This window comes from Piliocolobus tephrosceles, chromosome 5 (genome assembly GCF_002776525.5).
Source record: "Piliocolobus tephrosceles isolate RC106 chromosome 5, ASM277652v3, whole genome shotgun sequence".
Taxonomy (NCBI): Eukaryota; Metazoa; Chordata; class Mammalia; order Primates; family Cercopithecidae; genus Piliocolobus; species Piliocolobus tephrosceles.
The window spans coordinates 111724512-111748887 of record NC_045438.1 but is presented as its reverse complement, the minus strand read 5'-3'; the positions used below and the strand labels follow the sequence as shown (position 1 = coordinate 111748887).

Sequence of the window (24376 nt, the reverse complement as noted above, 5' to 3'; positions counted from 1 at the left end):
TCTCCTGCCTCAATAGCAGTTTGAGATAAAATGCAATGTTTGGAACGTACCTTACAGTGGGTTAGTGATTTCCGTTTAATATCCTTAATGTATTACTTCAAAATAACAGAATTTATTGAACAACACACATGTCAATTTGCTTAGCGCATTGTTCTCGCGGAACCGCTGGCCACCTCACTGCCCCACTTTTGAAGCCACCTTAATATACTGGGGAAAAAAAGATTTAGTTAGCTTTGAACCATGATCAAAGGACAATTATGAAAACATGAAAATTTGAAAGGTTAGACTATGACACCAAAAAATTTTAAAAATAATTCCTCTCCCAAAACATTTGCTTCTAGGATGTGACATGCTTACATGTAATAATGTGAACATTTTGTAAGGAGTGAAAATCTGAACTAGCTCTTCCTTTCCTTCCCTGCTTCTGCAAAAAAGCATATTTCCCCCTACATATTTGCAGAGCAATTTTTCTTTATTATGAATATTAGGTCAGATGTGGGAGAAAGAAGTCTTTTTCTAGTCGGATTACTTGTTTCAAGGCTAAGACTAGCTTAGATTGAGGGTAAGCATAGCATAAAACTGCCCAGTCCAAGTAGGGTCAGGTTTGCCAAGATGGGTTATAGGTTATCTAATGTGACATAAAGAATACCCAGGTTAGGTTGGGCATGGTGGCTCATGCCTCTAATCCCAGCACTTTGGGGGCTGAGGCAGGTGGATCACTTGAGATCAGGAGTTCAAGGCCAGCCTGACCAACGTGGTGAAACCCCTTCTCTACTAAAAACACAAAAATTAGCCTGGCGTGGTGGTGCGTGCCTGTAATCCTGGCTACCCAGGAGGCTGAGGCAGGAGAATTGCTTGAACCTGGGAGGCAGAGGTTGCAGTGAGCCAAGACCATGCCATTGCACTCTAGCCTGGGTAACAAGAGAGAAACTCCGTCTCAAAAACAAACAAACAAACAAACAAAAAACAACAAGAAAAGAATACCTATGCTAACGTGCTGGTCAAAGGCTTGGAGTTACAAATTGGATGGAGACTGGAGACGGCACACTGAGTTTAAGGACCTAGACCTGAGAGAAGAATTTAAATGGAATATTGTGACTGCAAGGTGGGGTGTTGCTCTGCCATGAGCCTGACACCCCTGGCATTACTACACTCTGCCTGAACTAGTTCTTGGCCTTCCTGCTATTGGGAAGACCAGTATCTAAATGTGTATCTTCCTGTGTTGGTGCAAGTTCCACAGTGGCTTAGATTGTTCATCTGGTGGTTTGGAGCACACATCCTGAGAGATGGAGGAATGGAACAATTGTTTGTTTATTGACCTAGTCCTGTGTGCCTGGACACTGCACCAGACAATCGATGTTCCTTGCCTGGTTTTTCATTACCTAAGTCATTAATTATCTGGTTTTACAAATACTGGTATTTCTCCAATATGTGAACACTGATTCAGACAATATGTGTCATTTTTCTAGTGCTTCAGATTTGAAATCTCAGAGTTTATTCATTCACTTACTGAGAAAATATGTATTAGGTATTTACTTGTGTCAGGTACTGTCCTGGGCATTGGGTATAAAATATAAAATAAAAGAGACATGACCACTATCCTTATGATACTTATAATTCAAGTGAACAAATCAACTTCAAATAAACAAATGCCTACATAGATATAGATATATAAAATTACAAATTAAGCAGTAACTTATAATAAATACTGTGAAAGAAAAATCGGGGGGGTATGAAAAGCAGGATGACATAATTTAGATTGAGGAGTCAAGGAGGACAACTTTCTGAAAATGACATTTGTGTGGAGACCTCAGAATAGGCAACAGTTAGTTAGCCATATGAAAACAAGGAGTAAAATAATTGCAAACAGAAGGAAGGGCATGAGTAAATATCCTGAGGTGGGAGATGGCTCAGTGGGTTCAAGATACTGAACGCAACAGGAACTTGGTGGGCAAGCAAGGAGTGGTACAAGATGAAGTAGTATCTGACTCCTTCCCCTGTTCACTCATCACATCGAATTACAGGTTGAACATCCCAAATCTTAAAACCCCAAATCCTTAATGCTCCAAAATTAAAAACTTTTTGAGCATCGATATTATGTCCAAAGGAAATGCTCACTGCAGCATGTCAAATTTTGGGATTTTAGATTTGTGATTCTCAACCGATATAACGCAAACATTCCAAAATCTGAAAAATATCATAAATCTGAAACACTTCTTGTCTCAAGCATTTCAAATGAAGGATACTCAACCTGTGGTTGTTTTTATTTCTCTCTTATAATCTTCTTCCCAGCCATGTCTTCTTTTCTGTTTCTTTCCTGCCCCCAAACTCAGGCTCCTATTACATTGAAGCTAAATTTCTGTGTCAGATTTGTAACTTGAGTTCTCTGCCTCCATTTCCTTTCTCTCCTTGATCCATTTACAGATCATTTATAGACAAGATTTTTTAAAAATCTTACTTTTATCAATAAATCTAAAGTTTGAAGAGATATTTAGAGGTGACATATATTCTAACTTACTGTATTAGTTGAGGTAGGTGAACCGCAGTTACAAACAACTCCCAAATCTCAGCGGCCTACCACAATAAAGGTTAATTTCTTGCTGTGTCTGTCTAATGAAGGTTGGCAGGGATGTTCTCTGCCTGTGCAGTCATTTGGTGGCTCAGGTCTCTTTCATTTAGTGGATCAGTCATCCCCTAGGTTTTTGACTCCTCTGTTGAATCAGTCTCAAATTTCTAGAAGACAAAATCTGACTACCTAGCTTGGATCAGATGATTTCCCTTGGTTCTATTAACTGACACTGGGGAGGCATAAGTTATGTACATCAAACGCAGGTGCAGTAGTCATTCTTATGGGTTGGGGCCATTTATACAGAAGGGGAAATGAGCTGGGCAGATCCCATTAAAGGATATATTATTCAAGCAGACATTTTTATTTCATATATTAGATCTTCATATATTTGAAGAAAATCATCCAGTCTTCTTCTTTCCCATCAGCTTTATTATTTTCTCATCAGAATGCATATTTCCTGCTTTCTTAGGGGCAGCATCCAGGTTATTACAGTAGCTTATCAACTTTCCTTCTAAAATTCAACTGTAAACTTCCTTCCAATTTCACCTGTTTGGTGAAGATGTCCTTAATTAACTACACTCTTAATTAATTATTCTCGAGTTCTGAATTCCTGCATGGCTTGATTCAATCAATCAAGCAACCTTTAGCCTTGCTTGTACAGTTGCCTAGCATTAATTTTCAGCTTTTCAAACTCCATATCTTGCCCCATTGAAGATGAAGACCATGTCTTATTTGCCCTTTGAATTAATCATAATATAATGCTGACTGTATTCCTGTCTTAATCCTATCCAAAAACTTAATAATCTCTCCTTCCTCAGGAATACATGTATGTTTATAGAAGGAAATCTTCATTTATCTCTTGATTCTGTGATAAGCATTGTCTTTAATTGGTCTACAGAATGTGTCATTTATTCACAAGAAATGCAAACTCCGAGTTACCATTTATTGAGGCTTGCTATGTACTGGGAACTCTGCTATGCACTTTTATATGCATTATTTAATCCCACAACAAGCCTATGAGATAGTTACTATTATTATTTCCAAGATCAAACGGCTAATCTAATTTTGGAACTGTAGTCTCTTGAGTTTCCAAGCGCTCGCCTTCTTTTTTTTGTTTGTTTGTTTGAGACGCAGTCTTGCTTTGTCGCTGAGGCTGGAGTGCAGTGGCGCAATCTTGGCTCACTGCAACCTCTGCCTCCCAGGTTCAAGCGATTCTCCTGCCTCGGCCTCCCAAGTAGTTGGGATTACAGCCACGCGCCACCACGCCCGGCTATTTTTTGTATTTTTAGTGTAAATGGGGTTTCGCCATATTGGCCAGGCTGATCTCGAACTCCTGACCTCAGGTGGTCTGCCCGCCTCAGTCTCCCAAAGTGCTGGGATCACAGACATGAGCCACCGCACCTGGCCTCGCTCTTGCCTTCTTAATTGCAACTCTGTACTGACATGCATGTTAACAAATTGGCCAAACTGGCATTCTCACTGCAGCATTCTCACTGTTCTTTTTCAATCCTTGAACTGGCATTCTCACTGTTCTTTTTCAATCCTTGAACCTCTCATTATGGATGCCTCATCTCATCATGTTGCCTTTTCCACTGTGGGTTGTATTGAGCAGAAAGCAGATCTGTTTATGGAAGGAAAGATAGGTATTGGGTTCAGTAGTTATAGAAATAGAAATATTAGAATAAGGGCGACATTGAAAGAAACAGACAAGATAAAGAGGAGGAGGTTCCCCGTGTTTACATTCCTGTGACTCAGGAGTGCAGAGAGCCAAGAACAAAGCTGAAGTTTAGCCAGGGAAAGGAGAGTGTTCAACTATAATTAACTCTGTAGGCACCATTCCCAGTTGTTTGAGTTTCAGGGTCCCCTCCTCAATTTCCTAAGAAAAACAACATGCAAGTTAAAAAAATAAAATAAACAGTAGTTAGGGGCAAAGTGTAATTAGGGCTAAAGTGATCTGTGGTATCTCTAAATGGTAGCTCCATTTAGAGAATGATCTCTGAGGCAGTTTTGGAAGGTTTTGGATCAGAGCAAGGAGGAGATCACGAGTGCAAGACTATAAACTACGGTCTATAAATCAGAAAGTTTATACCAAATTCAGAAACTTTAATGCTTCTTGGGTATGGTGGGCTTGTTAATATGCTACTGGCCTGATTTTGGTTAAGTCTAAGGATAAACTGGAAAATCATTAGTCCATGTGGCTGTATCTGTTCTAGCTGGTACTATAATTGTGCAGAGGGCTGCTCCCACCCTTCAGCACCGAGGTCATGGAGCTCGTCCTCTTGGTAGTTTTTATGATTGAACCTGGATTAACAGTTACTAATTACGTGTGTATATATATGTGTGTGTGTGTATATATATATATCAATAGTGTAATCATGGTTGTTATGAAATACTGATATTATAATTATTAATGCAGCTACTCTCCCTATATTCTCCTGTCTCTAGTTTCTAACAAGGAAGTCTGAGCCCACACAAAGACTTAGGACAGGAGGAGAGTCAACATTCAGGGCTGCCTCTGAAACCCTTGTGCCATCGTAAACAGATTTCTCTATTCCTCCAGAGAAAGTTGGAAAGTAGAAAAGTTGCCTTTTGCTTCTTAGCCTTAATGCTCCTTCTAGTTTTTGGCTTTAATTGAAATCCCAGTGTCACAGGTTACCAAAGACATTGTTGTGATGACATTGTTGTGGTGATGATGATGGCTAGGTGGTGAACTGTTGTTCAGCTGTCTGCACTACAACTTCTAAACCAACAGTTGTCCAACTTTAGTGAACATCATCATTTGGAAGGCTTGTTAAAACACAGATTTCTGAGTTTCATCCTCATTTCTGATTCACTGGGTTTGGAGTAGAGCCTAGAATTTCATTTCTAACAAGTTCCTAGGTGACATTCATGCTGCTGATCTGGCAACCACACTTTGAGAATCATTGTTCTACATCATTACTGATGAAAATGCTCAACTTCCTTTGCAACCCCTGGCCATAACCTATACCATGCCCTCTCCAACTAACAACCCAGTCACCACATATATACACTTTTGGAAGATATTATGGCAACAAGCCCACTGTTTCCTTTGCTACTGCAACTTCTCTGTAACCCTAACTTCCACTCCTTCCAATTCTCACACTTCCTCACCACAATTTCACCTGTTCTTTGAGCACAAGGACAGTTTTGTGGCAGGCCAGGTCTCACTAACACAGGCCGCTGGAACAGCTGTTTCAGCACTGACGGAGTGGCCAAGTTAAATATTAACAGCTGATAGAGCCCGTGCCCTTATACAAAGGCTGGAATGTAACAAAAGCCCACCAAGAGTTTTGCCCAGGACTTTCCTGGGCCTTGAAGTGTGACAAGATAACAAATGAATTCTTAACAGGACCTGTTTAGGATTAAACAAGTTTCATTGGAGGTCTGAAGAAACTCCCCAGACCTCCACAAACAAGTTTATTGGGGGTCTAAAGAAACTCCCCAAACCTCCATGATTAGCAGGAGAGAAGATAAGGGTAATCACCCAGCACCTGGACCCATTAGGATTAAGTAAATTTACTGAGGCTCCAGAGGAAGGTCTTTAGGATTCAGATCTTAGTTATGGATTAGAAGAAGTTTATCACTTACGTCTTTAGATGAATGTACATGAACACACAGACAGATAGCTTAGAAGGTATATAAGCTCTGGAAAACTTTGTAACTTGGAGTTGGCCTAGCGATATTTTCCAGGTCTTTTCCTTGTACCCAGTTACATAAATAAACTCTCTTCATTATTGGGTTGCAAGAATAGGCACCCTGACCCTCGGCTTGGTCCGGAAACAGTTTGGTCACCTTGATTTCTTTATTTAATTCACCTTTTGATCTCTTCTTGGCTTCTAGACCTTCTCTATACTGCCTGGAATCCAGAGTTGATTATTAGAATTACTCTCCACTGGGCCGGGTGTGGTGGCTCAGGCCTGTAATCCCAGCACTTTGGGAGGCTGAGGCGGGCAGATCACAAGGTCAGGAGATAGAGACCATCCTGGCTAACATGGTGAAACCCCGTCTCCACTAAAAAAATACAAAAAATTAGCCGGGCGTGGTGGTGGATGCCTGTAGTCCCAGCTACTCGGAAGGCTGAGTCAGGAGAATGGCATGAACCCGGGAGGCGGAGCTTGCAGTGAGCTGAGATCACACCACTGCACTCCAGCCTGGGTGACAGAGCGGGACTCCATCTCAAAAAAAGAGAAAGAATTACTCTCAATTTACTTGCATCCCTATATTTCCATCCTATTTCCAATGGTCAGTGCTGGGTCATTGCCACAACCTGCCTTTTCCATTTTTACACTGGTTGGGGAGTGATAAAGTTGATAAGATGTAAACATAAATAACCACAGTATGCAGCCATGTCTCATTTAAATCATAAGCATAATACGGAAATTCATGAACTTGTAAAGGTAGGAAAGAGAACATCTAGTTAGAATGATCATAAAATCTTCAAGGCTGTTATGGCAGATACAACTATGAATAAGACACTACTAGACTTTTTTAAGCCCTTAAGTATAGGAATGGCATAATTTATATTCATTTCATTGATAGCACCAAGCACTTTTTTTTTTGTTATTATACTTTAAGTTCTAGGGTACATGTGCATAACGTGCAGGTTTGTTACATATGTATACTTGTGCCATGTTGGTGTGCTGCACCCATCAACTCGTCAGCACCCTTCAATTCGTCATTTATATCAGGTATAACTCCCAATGCAATCCCTCCCCCCTCCCCCCTCCCCATGATAGGCCCCGATGTGTGATGTTCCCCTTCCCGAGTCCAAGTGATGTCATTGTTCAGTTCCCACCTATGAGTCACCAAGCACTTTTTAAAAAGAGAATTAATGAATTATGTCTCCTCTAGTGTGAGTCTTTATCTATTACACAGTGCAGTGTGAAATGCCCTAAGGGGGCTCAAATGCGAGTAAACAAATTTTTAAAAGCAATTTAGACACACACACACACACACACACATTAGATGTACAAGCATAGAAAAATCTTGGAAGGATAAATACTGTCTTGCTTTATACATCAGCATACTGATTACAATTGTGATGAAGTAAGTACCTACATCTTTTGTAATGTAAAATTGTGCAGCAAAACAGCAAAAATAAAATATTATTTGGAGGAAAAAGACAAATAACTTGTTTTTGGCCAAAGATGATAGAAATAATAATACTTGTATTTCCTGAGGCCCTACCATATGTCAGGCATATGCTACCTCATTTACCCCTCACCATCACCTTGCAGGGCTATCTTATGTATTATCTTCATTTTGCAATTGGCAATAGTTATTGTATTTCTTCCATTATAAGATCAAATTTAAACATACTTTAAATCATTGAAATTTGTATGAATGTTATCATTTACGGTGTCTTAGACTTGATAAAATAACTCAAGTCACATTATTATATAGAATTAGATGTAATATTCTAACTTATGATTTAATTGGCCCTAAATTCTGTGCTTTTTCCCCATTGGATTGTATTATTTTTTCTAACAAAAGCAGACTTTTGTTTCTTCTCCAAGTTTTCTTTCTCTCTTTCTCTTACTCACACACACACACACACACACACACACACACCATGCAGGCACACACACACAGTTTTGTTTTTCCTTTCTCTTTCTCTCTCTCTCTCTCTCACACACACACACACACACACACGTTCTTATATCTTAGTCCAAACTAAAAATATCCTACTCATCAGATGCTCTGCCTTATTTTCAAGGCTTATGCTTATTTTGAGTGTAGCCATGGTGAATTTCATCTGTCTAACTGGTGTGCTAGTCTAATCTCCTACCTACTGCTAAATTACCCAATTAACCTATTTTGTTCAATTCCATTTTAGCCACAACCCTTTAGTTTCAGTTGCCTTGACATTGGCGGGGGGGACTTAATCTTTCTTATCTATTTGGTTAATTGGCCTAATTAATTCTGACAGATATAACATAGGTATTTTTGTTTTTCTTGGGTCAGCTAGCCACCCTGGGCCAGTGCTTCTCAATCTGGGCACACAAGAAACAACTGGTGTACCTTCTTGAAGCAAGAGTTCTCCTTGAAGATTTACTTAAAGAGAAAGTGAAAGCAGGACACTGAAAAATGTAGATGAAAATCTTTGAAAGAAGTATTTTTTATCTTAAAAGAAAAAAGAAAATACTATGGAACAGAATAAAATATCTGTAGGCATTTTTTTGTTTGTTTGTTTTGAGACGGAGTCTTGCTCTTGTCGCCCAGGCTGGAGGGCAATGGCGCAATTTCAGCTCACTGCAACCTCCACCTCCTGGGTTCAAGCGATTCTCCTGCCTCAGGCTCCTGAATAGCTGGGATTACAGGCACCCACCACTACGCCCAGCTAATTTTGTATTTTTAGTAGAGACAGAGTTTCTCCATGTTGGTCAGGCTGGTCTCGAACTCCCGACCTCAGGTGATCTGCCCGCCTCGGCCTCCCAAAGTACTGGGATTACAGGCATGAGCCATTACACCTGGACTGTAGGCATTTTTAAGGCACAACTTTAATGGAATTTTGAACTGGTGGTAAACTACTCATGGCAACCTGTGGTTGAAACCATAGGCTTTGGGGCAAGACTGAAACTTAGCTCCTCCCTTTTCTAACTGTGTGCCCTGGGGCAAGTTGCTTAGCCTTTTTATGTCTCAGTTTCTCATCTGTAAAATGGGAATAATATCATCTCCCTCATAGAGTTATCATGAGAATTAAGTGACAAGTATATGTTAAATGTTGGAACAGTGGGTGATTCATAGTAAATGCTCCCTAATGTTAGCTATTTTCATTTTCATTTATATTTCTAGATATCCCAAGGGTTATTGTTTTGTCCTCCTCTTTTGTTAAGTTGTCTCCGAACACAAGTTTGAGCAGCCCTGCCTTGGTCCTTCCCCAGGATTCTCTCCAGTATGCTGCATTTGATTCTCATCTGCTGGTCTTTTGTAATGTTTCAGGAATGTACTGTTTTCCTTTTTCTCTTCTCTCTCTCTCTCTCTCTTTTTTTCCCCCCAGCACCATTACAAACAAAGAGTAGCTGTTTTAGGAATTTGGGAAGTGAAGAAACAAGACATTCAACTGTGAGTTCCACCCATGTTTAAAATGAAATAACCTAACAACTGGGAGTAGAGTGCTACCGTTAAGATTTTGGAGATAGAGATGTGAAGATTTTCAGTCTCAACTCCCTTTAGAACCATGGCTTGAACCCGTAAAATATGAGGGCTGCCCATACAACTTTCTCTTGTAAGATGTGGGATATGTACAGTCTTGTCTAGTTATGGCTCATCTGGGAATGGATTTTCTGACGCAAATGAGGTTTAAAAAAAAAGGCATAGTGTCTCTTTATTTGGTTAACACTATTTCTGCACTTTGCTTTTCCTTGTCAGCTTTAAAAGGAAGAGAACAAAAGCCAAGCACCCTGCCAAAACTTGGCAGTAGAGTTTCAGTAAGTGAAAATTCTCCACCTACAGTAATGTTTGAAGTGGTTGCACAGTGAGGGCCCCCCAGCCCCCAACCCAACCCACTCACCCCTCCACTGCAGGCCATTCTTGACCTGTTAGGATACCATCTTATGCAAAGTTAAGAAAGCCCAAGAGCCTAGAACCCACAGAAAAAGGCCAGAGTAAGACTAAGGGTATCTATCCCCTCTTCTTTTTTCCCTCTTCCATCTGATATTATCTTTGGCTCAATAGTCCTAGAACTCAGAGGGCTGATACTCCAATTTACCCTATAGTTGTTAGACTCAGCTCTACCATCTCCTCCACTCCCAGAACCTAGACTCTTGGAGGGCAGAGAGCAGGATAGGAGCAGCCTCAAGGATGGGAAAGCAATGGAGACTGACCTATGTTTTGCTATTTCCCTTTGCCAGCAATATCTTCTAGTTACAGGATTTTTGCACCTAGAAATAAAATATAATACAAATATTGACTATAACTTATAGTAATTCAGTGCTTCTAAGTTGCTATGTATCATGGTAAACACATGGCTATATTATAGCAACATCATAAAGCAGACATGATTATTTCTATATCAAGGATAAATCTGAGGTTTAGAAGAAAGGTTGGGAAAATTGTTGAAGGTCACAAGTAGGTCACAAGCTAGAAGTACATGGCACTGGAACAGACCTGACTTTTGAGTCTGAGCCTATTGTATTGACTTGCTATCAATGCATAACAAACCACATCACACAAGACCAGTAGGATCTATGAGTCATCTTGGGGTTGGCTGATTTAAGCTGGGCTAGGCTAGGTGGCTGGGGTAGCTCTGTTCTATATGCCTCTCATCTTCCTCCTGAGACCAGTAGGTTACCCTGGACATGTGTAAGAAGAAAATTGGAAATATGCAAGGTCAAGGCCTAGGCTTGGAACTGGTGCACTAATTTCTGCCTCATCCTGTTGGTCAAGGCAAGTTACAAGGCTGAGCCTAATGTCAAAGAGCAAAGAGACACACCTCATTTTTTTTTAAGAGATAAGGATCTGACTATTGACTAGGTTGTACTCAAATGCCTGAGCTCAAGGGATCATCCTGCATTGCTGGGACTACAAGTGTGCACCACTGTGCCCAACTGAGATATGCTTCACCTTTGTGGAATGTAGTAGATGCTGAGGTGCACTTCCTGGTCCCTTTCCAGAACCAAGGCACTTACTTTATCAGCTTCTAGGAATATTGCCTGCTGCTGATGGCTCACCAAGTCCACTGACTCCCATCCTCTCACCTCCACCCTCACCCTGGAGTCCCCATCCCACTGCCCACCAGGAATTGTCCTCAGCTGAAGGGCACTGCCTTGCCCAAGGGTGCCCCCACGGTCAAGCCATATCCAAAGACTAGTCAGATATGAGTATGAGGTCTGACCCCTTACCTCAATTCAAGACATCTCTGAAGGGCTATCCTAGCATCAGAGCTTCCCATAGGATTGAGTGAGGCCCGGGTTGCAACTAAATTAGTCCCATTTTTCTCTGTGACAATCTTGCTTCCCTCACTCCCTTAAAATGGCTGTTTCCAAGAGCGTTCCTCAATAACTACTCCATGAAATCTAACCTTCAACATGAGAGGGACTCCAAAGTCAATGGTGAAGGGCACAGATACAGTATAGGAAAGAATCAGAACCAATAATGCAATCTACCACATCTTTGTGTTTAACAAGCAGATTAAACTGCATCCCAGCTCCAAAAACAAAAGCATATAGTGGAGCAGACAGAATCTCTGTCTGACATGTCTTAATATATATCTAAACCATTGATATTGGACCTTGAAATATATTTGAGTTGGAAAAGGCATGTGGTCCTGAAGAGTTGTGGGCAAATGGAAACTTTGTAAATTGAATTAAATTCCAAATGCATGGTGGGGGTTTGGTATTCTAAAGTGAAAAATGTGGTGAATTATTTTATGAATAACTGTTTTAATAACATACTGATTTTTCTATGATGGGTTTTACATATCAGCAATTTATCTCATTTTTATGAACCCATTCCATTTTTAAAATAATTCTCTGTGTGTGAAATTATAGCATGATGTCATACATTTGTTTTTTGGTCTCCAATCCTTAGTGGATTTCCTTTGCATAAATTTTAAGTTTACATGAACTGAAAAGATTCCAGGGACTCTGGGTAAAGCCATGGGTGCATGGTTGTTGGAAATGGGTACAATGGATATAAGTAACAGGGCAAACATCCCAGAAGAAATTTGGGCCAGGTAGTGTTCCTTTGTCCAGTAAAAAAAGCAGGAAGAGAGAAAATAGATAATTTATTGTACTTAAGGATAGGGACTGACAGAATAGCTACAGCAGGAGGACAAGTCAGCAGGAAAATCAAGAATTCTAATAGAATATTGTTGATATGATTGTTCATGATTTCCAGGGATATGAAGGGCAAGCCAGGCTAAAAAGTGGACCAGAACACTGGTGATTGAGGGACTGGAGGCCCCAGTGAGAGGAGGGAATAGGCACACAGCAGTGACAGATTCAATGGAAGTTTTTCCATATTTATGATATGCAAGTCATGTTTATATTTATTCCCCTCATGCTTTTCTGGGAAGGTTGAGGCTCTCCCATGTGAGAGTTTCCTCTATCAGTCAGGATTCTAAATATTCTTGATATTTTAAAGAAGAGATTTAATACCAGGAGATGACAAAGGTAAGAAGCCCAAAGTGGGAGAGTAAGGTATCCTTGAGATTATCAAGAGCAGAAAGCTACTACCACTGCCTAAAGCTTAAGGGACAAAAGGAGCCAGGCCACCAGGGAGAAGCTGGAACCAGAGAAACTCTTGGAGCAAGAGCTGGGTCCATAGAAGAGATGGCTGCTGCCAGAGACAATACTTGAAGCTGAGAGAAGTGGGAAGAAATACCTAGCTTCTTCCTTTCTGCTCTCTCTTCAGGGCCATCCAATGGCTGAACTGACCCAGAAACCAGAGGGCAAAGGAACAAGGAAAAAGTAATTCTCTGTGATACGAACAGGGTAGAATGGGGACAGAGAATACATCTAAGAGCAAAACAGGACAAGCCTAGCACATGGCCTCAACTTCTCTGTTCTCCATGGCAGTGTCCTCTTCCTCTTCTGTTTCCAGGAGTCTCTGATTCCTGCCACCTATTGCCCCCGGCTCCCTTGATAGCTGGTTTCCAGGTAGGGGCGCAGCCAATGGTGGCAGCAGCAGGAGACTGGGAGATAAAAGGAAAGGTTGTGTTATTTTTTCCCCAGTCCCTTTCTGCTTTGGAGCCAACTCTCTGGCAGGCTCCCTCCACCATTATAGATCCTGCTGGTGGCCTGTCTTCTGTGGCTGTAGGTCTCACCAGCTCTCACTAGGTCTGTCTAGGAGTGGTTTCCTTCTATTGCTGGTCTCTGGGTGTCTCAACATCTCTTGCTAATTCCCTTAATCCTGCCCACAGCTATGTCACTAGTATCTTTGTTAAAGTCCCTTCATTTGAATACTTTGGCTTGAGTTCTGTTTTCTGCCAGGACCCTGGCTAGTACCCTGACCTACTGTGTTCTTTTCCAAGCTCCTTGCAAGTGTCAAATTTTCCCTACTGTTGCCCAGATCAACAGTGTGGTATAGTAGAAAGAGTACTGGCTTTACTGGCAGACACACATGGATTTATTTCCGATTCAGTCACTTACAGAGTTACTGGCTGGGAAAGTTATTTAACCTCCTGAGCTTCAGTTTTCTTGCTGGTAAAGTGGAAAGGGGATAATGATGAATTTCAGTTGGATATATTAGAAATCTGTGCCTGATCCATGTGTTCCAGGCCTCATCTGCCAGTTGTCTTTTTTTTACATACCGATATTTATGGCATAAATCCCCTTCCTACTTGACTGAAAGAAATGAACCCCCTTCAAATTATTTCCAGTTATTTCTAGAAGTTTCCAAAGAAGTTCCCCTGCTCACCAGTCTTTCTTTCGCAGTTGCCATGGTCTTCCGCCTTGTTATTTTGCTTCTGCCACAGCTCCCACATGTCCAGCTTCTGCTTGCAGGGTCACTTGCTCAGGCTTTGCCAAGGCTGAAACTTTTCAGGGTCACTGTCCATCATGAGAACGTAGCCCATGCCAAGGGTGTTGCCTCTTAGTGTTCCCAAAGAGTCTTGTCCTTGGGAAGCCTCCATTTGGCCTCTGTGGTGCAGAGAGGAGAATGTCCTTCCCTGGCTCAGCCCCAAATGTGCTGGGCTTGTGCCTAGAGCCTCTGAGAGTCTCTTTGAGTATTTCCTCAGCTGGTTTCACATGTAAACAAAACAACTCATAGAGGTTCTGGAAACTGCTTCCACCATCTTTCTAGAAGGAGGTCAGAAAGGGAATAGATGCTTTGCCCTCTGCTTCACCCTCTTCCCCTCTTCCCTTCACAGCTCTCCCAGCCCCCAAACCAATCTTCCTCTTCTATTTACTAAACTAAACATTATATACATATCAACCACTGTGGGATACAAGGGGGAGGGTCAAGGAGGGAGGTGAGGTCTAGATGACTTCTGTATATAAGCCAGAGTCCAATCTGTTTATATATGAATGACTCCTAGTGCAATACCTGGCACATGGTGGATTCTCAACAGATGATGAATACTATCATCACGTAAATAGGAAACCACATTTCCTACCATTTAGATGGTATAAGTTCTTCAAAGTTCAATTTATATGTCATCTCTTACCGGAAACCTGGCCCTAATCCCAGTAGGATGAGATTACTCTTTGCCTCTGTATTTGCTTCTTAGGGCTATGGTTATAATATACCAAGAACAACGAAAATTTATTCTCTCACAGTTCTGGAGACTGGAAGTTTGAAATCAAGACATTGGTAGAGCCATCCTCTCTCTGAAGGCTGTAGGGAGAGTCCTTCCTTGCCCCTTCCCAGCTTCTGGTGGCTCTCGGCAATCCTTGGTGTTCCCTGGCTTACAGCTGTTTCACTCCAATCTCTGCCTCTGTTGTTGCACAGTCATCTTCTCCCTGTGTATTTTTGTTTCCACGTGGCATTCTCTTCTCTTATGAGGCCATCAGTCATAGTGGATTAAGGCCCACTCTAGTAACCTCATTTAACTTGATTATATCTGCAAAGGCCCTATTTCCAAATAAGATCACATTCTGGGGTCCTGAGAGTTGGAATTTCAACATACCTTCTTGGGGGGTGCAAGTCCACCCACAATACCCTGCAATAAGATTCTAAAATTGAATAGCAACAATCTTATTTCTCTTTTGACATCTATCACATCTATCTCCCCCTATAACACTGAACAGCCCAAGGACAGAATCTATTTCTGATTCACTTTTGTGTCCCTAACAATACCTACATGTCCCATAATAGGTTTGATAGGTACTAAGTGACTGGGCTGAGGCTTACACCCTGCCCTCCTGACTCAAGACTAATACTTTAGACTAGAGCATGCTGCCACCAGCCTGGTACATGCATTTGTGAGTTCCTTGGATTTTCAACTCCTTGGTTGATTTATTTTTTGGAAACACTATATATCAGGAAGATGGGTTTGGCTAGCTGAAATAGCTGATTATAGCTTGCCTTGGGTGGTTAAATATTTATGTCTTTTGAGAGTGAACAATGGGCTTCATTCTACCAGGGAAATAATCTTGTTTGTCCCCATGTATTGGCTCTTTTTTCCTCTTTTACATTTTCAGCATCCTAATGATGTCCTTAGTGATAGTTGCTATGGAAGTATTTTAGTGTTTTCTGCAGTGTTGGGTGGTGCAGTACCTGAAGCCTTCTTTAACGTGTATTTATAATGACACCAAGCCATGAATTTCGTTTTTGTGATAGCTTTCTTGCTTAATAACCGGTTGTCATCAGGGGAGTGATGTGCATTTATTTTGGCCTCCTGATTTATCACACTGATTTTTCTTCTCCTTTTCATTGTTCCTGGAGTGCTCATCATCACTTTAAATACTCAACCCATTATTTCACAGAATGTGACGACAGAGTCAGCCTCATCATTTTATCATGTATAAACTGGTAAACAGTTGCAGCCCCTGTGATGAGGGGTGATTTAGGCTTGTAAAAGTCAAACACTTTTTTTTTTTTTTTTTTTGTCTCACTCTGTTGCCAGGCTGGAGTGCAGTGGTGCGATCTTGGCTCACTGCAACCTCTGCCTCCTGGGTTCAAGCGATTTTCCTGCCTCAGCCTCCCAAGTAGCTGGGACTACAGGTGTGCCCCACCACACCCAGTTAATTTTTGTATTTTTTAGTAGAGATGTGGTTTCACCATGTTGGCCAGGATGGTTCCAATCTCTTGACCTTGTGATCCGCCCACCTTGGCCTCCCAAAGTGCTGGGATTAAAGGTGTCAAAAACTTTTGAGGATGTACAGTTTGGAGACTGAGACTCAGTAATGGGTGGAGGAGAGAAAACTGGGATATCTAGAGAATTGGATTGTGGTGTCTTCGGTAAAACAGTAATAGTAATACATGTTCTACCTACTTGATAGGATTGTTATGAGGGTCATGTGATTAATGTATGTGAAAGCAATTTGTAAGCTGTACAGTGCTATAAAATGTTTATGAATGTTATCATTAGTAACAATTAGATTGTTAATAGTCCTGATTGCTTTTGACCTGGATGTGCATGGGGAAGCAGCTTAATCTCTCATGAAGACATGACTTGACCTTTTTACTGAACCATGTGGACAAATGCTCAGGCCATTATGCAGCATTTTCAAGGCCATCAGGTTGTCTGCGTCAGCCTCTTTCATTCAACTCTTACCTTTTATTTGGGGAGGAGAAGGGACAGTATGACTTTAATTATTAAGCTGAAGAAGTGGAGAAATATTGACTTCTTGAATATCTTTTTCAAGTCAGTTCTTTAATATAAAGTCTCTCTGGTGCATCTGTTGCTAGCTTGCCATGTTGATATGTGCCATTTTAATTTTGTTCCTCCAAAGGTTTGGGTTATTTTTCCATACACTTTCGTTTACGGTAGACGCTCAATCACTTACTGGAACACACTTAGGCACGTAGACTTTGACAATTCTAGGCAACAGTTCTGAATGCATTTAGTGATTTCATTTATGTGTTTTAGTTTAAGTACTCTATCAATTTATCCTAGAGATAGCCCAGAAATTGATGTCACTGCAATTAAACAGAATTTTTTTTATAAAGAATTCCGTGCCTGACAACTCTAGAAATATTTGTTATGCAGCTTCTCTTAAAGGATTTTCAATTTGCTCATTTGGAGCAAATTTTGTGTGTTAAATGCAGTTGGTTCCTAGACACTGACTCATTTTCCAAATCTGAGTACACTTTTTTCCTCAATTGACTTTCCTCTGCCAGTATGTCATCCAACTATTCTTTAATGTACTGTCAAAATACGGTCACCTCATCATTAACAGGAAATGGGCTTCTTGCCCACTCTTGTGAAAGTAGAATAAAATCAGAGAATTTGATTTTTAAACTATAAGAAAAGGAGAATGAAAAAACAGCAAAACCTAACTAATTTCTAAGCTCAGGGTTGTTTATAAAGAGCCTGAACAAATAAGACACCCAGAAACAAAAGGAAAACTGCGATTTGCTTGGCTTTGTGTAGAATACAGAAGAATTTCCATTTTACTCTAAATATAAAGTAGCTGCAATGTGAGTCAACATAAATAAAATGAAGAAAACAAGTCTTTATGGAAGACGACAGAAGTTTCATGTGGGCAGCTTCATGTGTTTAAGCATCTCAACGTGAAACCTTGGCCATTTGCTCAAGATTGTTTCTCTGTATTTAGATTTTGGGTGCAAATATCATCTCTGTCTCTAGGAAACAAACCCAGACGGCCTACAGAGTCAAGAATGAAGAATTCATTTTACTGAAATGTTAATATCAACTCTAAAAATACCAGAGTTTTCAATTTTACCTAATCAAATAATCAGCTTGAGAATTTTTTTGCAACCACAGTTGCTTATATGGCTGACCAAAGTGACGATTTGTTTAAGACCAAGTTCGAGGTTAGTAAAACATGTAATATATAGCGCAGATTTCATTTAACCATGTGGATAATTCAGCAAAATATGTTCTTCATGAATTGCTATGAAAAAGAGTAATTTGCTGCATTTGAATTATCTGATTACCTGTCCTGATCTTCTACTTCACTTTGAGTGTATACGTAGACTTTATTAGAATAACATTTTGTAGCGTAAAAATAGTCTATATTGCCACAGCTTCTCTCTACTTGCTAGTTCAAAACTTTCTCTTTAATTTTTGATCAGTGCCAGTTTGGAACCAATCTCTTTTAGCTCAATTTCCTCATTTGTGGAGTGGGTATCTTAACATCCAAAATAATATAAAGTTACAATGATTAGTGGGATGGTGAAAAACACTTCACACAGAATCCAGCATATAGTGAATGCTCAATGAATTTTAACTATTTTGACTTTTACTGTTAAAGATGTGACCTGGGAAGCCATTAAAACTTTTGTAGCTTGGTTCTTTACATATGAAAGACAAATGTCTTGATATAAGTCTAAAAATGTTCTTAAAATGCATACAGTGCCTCCGCATGCAAAGTGAAGCACAGAATTTAAGTAATTGCCTTCATTAATTAATCAATGCATTGCTTTACCTAAGAGGCTGATACATGTTTTAGAGCAAAGCTTGAGGCACAAAATTTCACTTTGCTTGGATATTACTTTTATTGTCATTTTGCCATTTTTTGGGTATTTATTATTTACTGTAGTGGGGCAAGAATTTGGGTGCAAGTAGTTTACTTAGGAGGTGATCCCAGCAGGCATGGTCAGGGAGTGGGCAAGTAAGACTGGCAAAAGAGGAACACCATTAAAGGATACATTGAGAAGCAGGTTACTGTCCTGGGCAAGTGAGCTCAATCCCAGTGGCATCTCTTTGAGAGACTGCATAAAACCTTTGCGCAACCTCATCCATTTAGTCCAGCACTATACTAATATTATCACTTTCTACGAGCAATACCGCATGAAAAAATTTGGGGAGATTGCTATAAAGAATAGTTGAGTGTGCTGAAGAGAAGCCAGGAAAATAAAAAGCAGAATAAATAAGAATGGTTGACATGCATGGCATGGTGGCTCACACCCGTAATCCCAGCACTTTGGGAGTTGGAGGTGGGAGGATCACTTGAGGTCAGGAGTTAAAGACCAGCCTGGGCAACATTGCGAGACCCCGTCTCTACAAAAATTTTAAAATTAGCTAAGCATGGTGGCACATGCCAGTCTCGAACACCCGGCCTCAAATGACCCTCCCAACTTGACCTCCCAAAGTGCTGGAATTGCAAGGGTGAGCCACCGTCCTGGCCTGGTTACATTTGACTATGTTGCACAGAAGATCATGGATTCATTCAAAATGAAATCATTGTTGCTGGGTTCTTGTAAAAGTAAGGTTATTGAGCTATGGGCGTTGAGCATATGGGAGCAGAAACAATCCTTTTAATCTACTCAGCATTTTGTGGGCTTTAAAGGAATAATGGCTGTTGTTTCTGGCTTTGCAGTTCAAGTGAGATGGATTTAGAAGAGCTCCAAGCACATTCCTAAAGTATTGGGTGGTTGGAAGGGTCTTTGAGTTACGTAGTTGTTACTTCAGTCTCCAGCGGAAGGGAGGGGACATGTCTTCCTGGTCACATTCCTCCTTGGTCGCAAGAAACCACGTTTTGTTCCCAAGAAACCACGTTTTGTTCCAAGTCAGAAATGTAGCCAGAATGCCCACTAGGTGGTGCTCCAATTACTTTACTGTATAACATTTTGTAACCTCCTGTAGTATAGAAGAATATTAAATGTTAGAGCCAAAAACACAAAAAATATTCTATAACTTGAGCTTCAAGATGTAAAGACTTCATATATTGAGAGGACTAATATGGCTTTTAAAATATCACATGATATCAAAATACGCATAAAAGGTGAAAAAAAATGCTACCTCAGAGCCAAGGTTAACATTCTTGGTAGAAAAATAGATTACATTCAATATTTTTTAAATTGAGCTTTAAAAAGAACTCTGATGCACTAGGTTCTGAGGCAATACAAGGATTTATATAATATATATAAATATGGCAATTCCCCCCAACATTTATTTATTTATTTATTTGAGACAGAGTCTTCCTCTGTTGCCCAGGCTGGAGTGCAGTGGTGTGATCTCAGCTCAGGTGCAACCTCCGCCTCCTGGGTTCAAGTGATTCCCCTGCCTCAGCCTCCCAAATAGCTGGGACTACAGGCCGGTGCTGCAACACCTGGCTAATTTTTTTTTTTTTTTTTTTTTTTTGTATTTTTAGTAGAGACGGAGTTTCACCGTGTTAGCCAGGATGGTCTCCGTCTCCTGATCTCGTGATCCACCTGCCTTGATCTCCCAAAGTGCTGGGATTACAGGCATGAGCCACCGCGCCCGGCCCCTCCCCACACATTTTTACATGTGATGTCTTTCAGTATCATCTCAGAATGGATAAGATGTAGATAAAAAATTCTGTCAAAAACAGTGCAAAAAAATGCAAGCAGATGAAATACCAATTTTCAAGGTAAGCAAGCAAGAGTAGAGTTAAAAGTAGACTATGTGGCTGGGTATGGTGGTTCAGGCCTGGAGGCCAAGGTGGGTGAATCCAATGAGGCCAGGAGTGATATCTTGTCTCTACTAAAAATACAAAACAACTTAGCGAGGCATGGTGGAGCACACCTGTAATCCCAGCTACTCAGGAGGCTGAGGCACGAGAATCACTTGAACCCAGGAGGCAGAGGTTGCAGTGAGCCAAAATTGTGCCATTGCACTCCAGCCTGGGCAACAGAGTGAGACTCTGTTTCAAAAAACAAACAAAAAAAGTAGCTTATGTTATTACTGGACAGTTACTACTGAAATGAATCCAAATATTTGCTTTCTTCAGCCTTACACTTGGACTGCCAGGCTGCTAGAGAAACATAACAGGACAATTTCGTGTCATCTTTAAGTCAAGACTTTGGACAGAATTTCTGGAAAGAAGCAACGTAAATGCATTTCTCTCCACTTTCATTGCCAGCCCAACACAGCTGACGTCTCCTGAGCCATTGAGTTCTTGGGCCTACAGTGGCTGGAGAGTGCTGGCTCTGTTGGAGTCCTCATGGAAAAAATAGAATTGGACTTTTTCCCAGTTAGCCAACTAGAACCCCTTCACTCCCACCAAAAGGGTAACAAAAACGTCCATAGCAATGGTGTTCATAACAGCAAAAATGCAAAACTACGTATACATCAATTAGTAGCAAAATGAATTAATCAGCTGTCATATTTTATATAGTGAAATATTGTATAGCAGTAACGAGGAAGGAACTAGAGCTCCATGTTTCCACATGGATAATCTCTAAAATATAGAACTGAACAAAAAGAAAGAAAATAAGCAAGTAGCAGTAGCATGCTAGAATATTATATAATTAATAAAAAGTTAAAAACTGGGCCAGGCGCAGTGGCTCACACCTGTAATCCCAGCACTTTGGGAGGCCAAGGTGGGTGGATCAGCTGAGATCAGGAGTTCAAGGCCAGCTGGCCAATATGGTGAAACCCTGTCTCTACTAAAAACACAAAAATTAGCTGGGTATGGTGGCTCACGTCTGTAATCCCAGCTACTTGGGAGGCTGTGGCATGAGAATTGTGTGAAGCCTGAATGCAGAGGGTTGCAGTGAGCTGAGATCATGCCACTGTACTCCAGCCTGGGCAACAGAGTGAGATTCTGTCTCAAATAAAATAAGATAAAATAAAATAAAATAAACCAAAAACAAAGTTAAAAATTATGAAACAATACCATATGCACACATATATATACACACACATGCATACATATGTATGTAAATACATATATAATAGTCGAAAAGGTGGTGGTTACTTTTAGGAAGGGAAAAGCATTGGTGGAAAGACATATATAGGAGCTTCAATTTTAATGGTACTATCTTAATTTGTAAACTGAATGGTAGATGAAGAAATGATCATTAAGATGTAATGATATATTTGGGAGGCCAAAGCGGGTAGATTGCTTGAGCTCATAAGTTCGAGACCAGCCTGAGCAACATGGTGAAACCCAGCTCTAAAAAAAAAAAAAAAAATACAAAAAAATTAGCTGGGCGTGGTGGTGCATGCATGTAGTCCCAGCTATTCGGGGGACTCAAATGGGAGAATGGCTTGAGCCCAGGAGGTTAAGGCTGCCGTGAGCCAGGGTTGCGCCACTGCACTCCAGCCTGGGTGACCAAGTGAGACCCTGTCTCAAAAAAAAAAAAGATATAATGATATATGAAATGTAAGATTTTTTTTTCTTACATGTCTGAAATAAGTCAAAGAAACATGGGGGAGAAGAAGGAAAAGGAGAGGAGGAAGAAGAAGAGGAGAAGAAGAAGAAGGAGAAGACCAACTTGGAAGGACAAAGAACAGGAACTAGCAGGCCCATGAGTTCCAGTGGGTGTGTGGTTTTGGGCAAGAAGTTACCATCAGAGAGACTCAGTACAAGAAGAGGGAATGCTGAGAGGCATTCCTGAGGTCAGAGAGTATGTTTGCTGGGAAAATCAGATGACACGGGATGGGAAGGTATCCTTTCAAAAGGGGCAGGTCCATCCATTCATTCAACGTATACTTATTAACTATATGTGCTCTGCACTGTTCGAGGACACAACAGTGAACAAATCAGCCCAAAATCTGCCCTCATGAGTTTAGGTGTCTGGCAGGCAAATTCTGTATCCAGCCTGTTTGTCTGAACTTCCCAACTAGGCATTCAGGGAAGGACAGAGATTTATTTACTCTACAAATATGTATTGAACACTTCATACATGTCAAACAATGCTGGATGCTAGGGAGATGGAATGAGTCCCTGTCTTCAAAAAACTTACAGTTCAGTGGGAAAAGCCTTATATGCAGTTACACATTTAAAGTTAAATGTGTTGGAGGCAAGCAGAGTATCTTGGGAACACAGCAGAAGCCGTGGGGTGGTAGGGAGTGTTGGAGCCTGCTTCTGCTTGGAAAATGAGTTGATTTCGGAGAACCAAGATGTTAATTCAGAATCAGTGTCAGTTCATTAGCATAGATTAAAGATTCTGGCCAGGCGCAGTGGCTCACGCCTGTAATCCCAGCACTTTGGGAGGCCGAGGAGGGCGGATCACGAGGTCAGGACATCAAGACCATCCTGGCTAACACCGCGAAACCCCGTCTCTACTAAAAAAAAATACAACAAAAATTAGCCTGGTGTGGTGGCGGGCACCTGTAGTCCCAGCTGCTCAGGAGGTAGGAGAATGGCGTGAACCCGGGAGGTGGAGCTTGCAGTGAGCTGAGATCACGCCACTGCACTCCAGCCTGGGTGACAGAGCGAGACTTCATCTCAGAAAAACAAACAAACAAACAACAACAACAACAAAAAGATTATGTGTTTGGGCTGGGCTCGGTGGCTCATGCCTCTAATCCCAGCACTTTGGGAGGCTGGAGATGGGCAGATCACTTCAAGTCAAGAGTCCGAGACCATCCTGGCCAACATGGTGAAACCCGTCTCTACTAAAAACACAAAAAATAGCCGGGTGTGGTAGCGGGTGTCTGTAATCCCAGCTACTTGGGAGGCTGAGGCAGGAGAATCACTTGAACCCGGGAGGTGGAGATTGTAGTGAACTGAGATTGCACCGCTGCACTCCAGCCTGGGTGACAGAGCGAGACTGTTAAAAAAAAAAAAAAAAAAAAAAAAAAAAAAAATTCTACCTTTGGCGCATATACCTAAAGGTAGCCTTATGCTCTGGGGCACTAGGAAGCCTGTTATCCAAAACCATCTCTCTTCCCTCCCATGTGTCCTCCTACCACCAGACCGTTGCTATTAGAAATTCATTCCATTGCCTCCATTTTATTATTTTAAATAATACACTATTCTATTGAAAATTATTTTATAAATACAATTCTTATAATCTAATTTGCAACTTTAATGTTTTGACAAGAGCTATGTCCCAAAATGTCTTATTGACAAAAACACCAAAATATCTGTGACATTCTGAGAGACACAATATAATACACAATCAGGACACAATGTGTATATATTTTTTTCTTCTTCGTGTTTTCCAAGGCATGAAGAGTACAGTAGAGAAGAAAGGAGTTATGGATGAGGGAGTGGCTTCAGCCAGGAAAGGATCCGTGAAGGAGGAAAGCGTATCCAGCAGTTCGGGAGGTAAAAAGAGTCTAGTTTTTATGAACAAAGCTACAGAGTAGGGAGAAAAAAAGATATAGACTAGGAGATCTTTCCCATCAACACTACTCTGGAAATCTGTGGAGCAGTTTTTTCCTACGTGAGAATTATACTGAAACAATGAAGCAAATAAGAAAAAAAGACTGTTTATTCATTCAAATATTATGTTATGCTTATTTGATGACCCTGTGATAGATACTAGGGGGTACAGTCTCTAAAGCGCCCATTGAAG

The 24376-nt window shown here is 40.9% G+C and overlaps 1 long non-coding RNA gene across 1 annotated transcript; it reads right to left on the bottom strand.

The window, feature by feature from the left end:
* Positions 1-12046: 12046 nt before the first annotated feature.
* LOC111549759 lies at positions 12047-14853 on the bottom strand. The gene is made up of 3 exons (XR_002733822.1): positions 14810-14853; positions 13952-14172; positions 12047-13226 (listed from the first exon to the last, which is right to left on the bottom strand). It is a non-coding gene; the product is annotated as an uncharacterized LOC111549759 (long non-coding RNA).
* Between the last annotated feature and the right edge of the window lie 9523 nt (positions 14854-24376).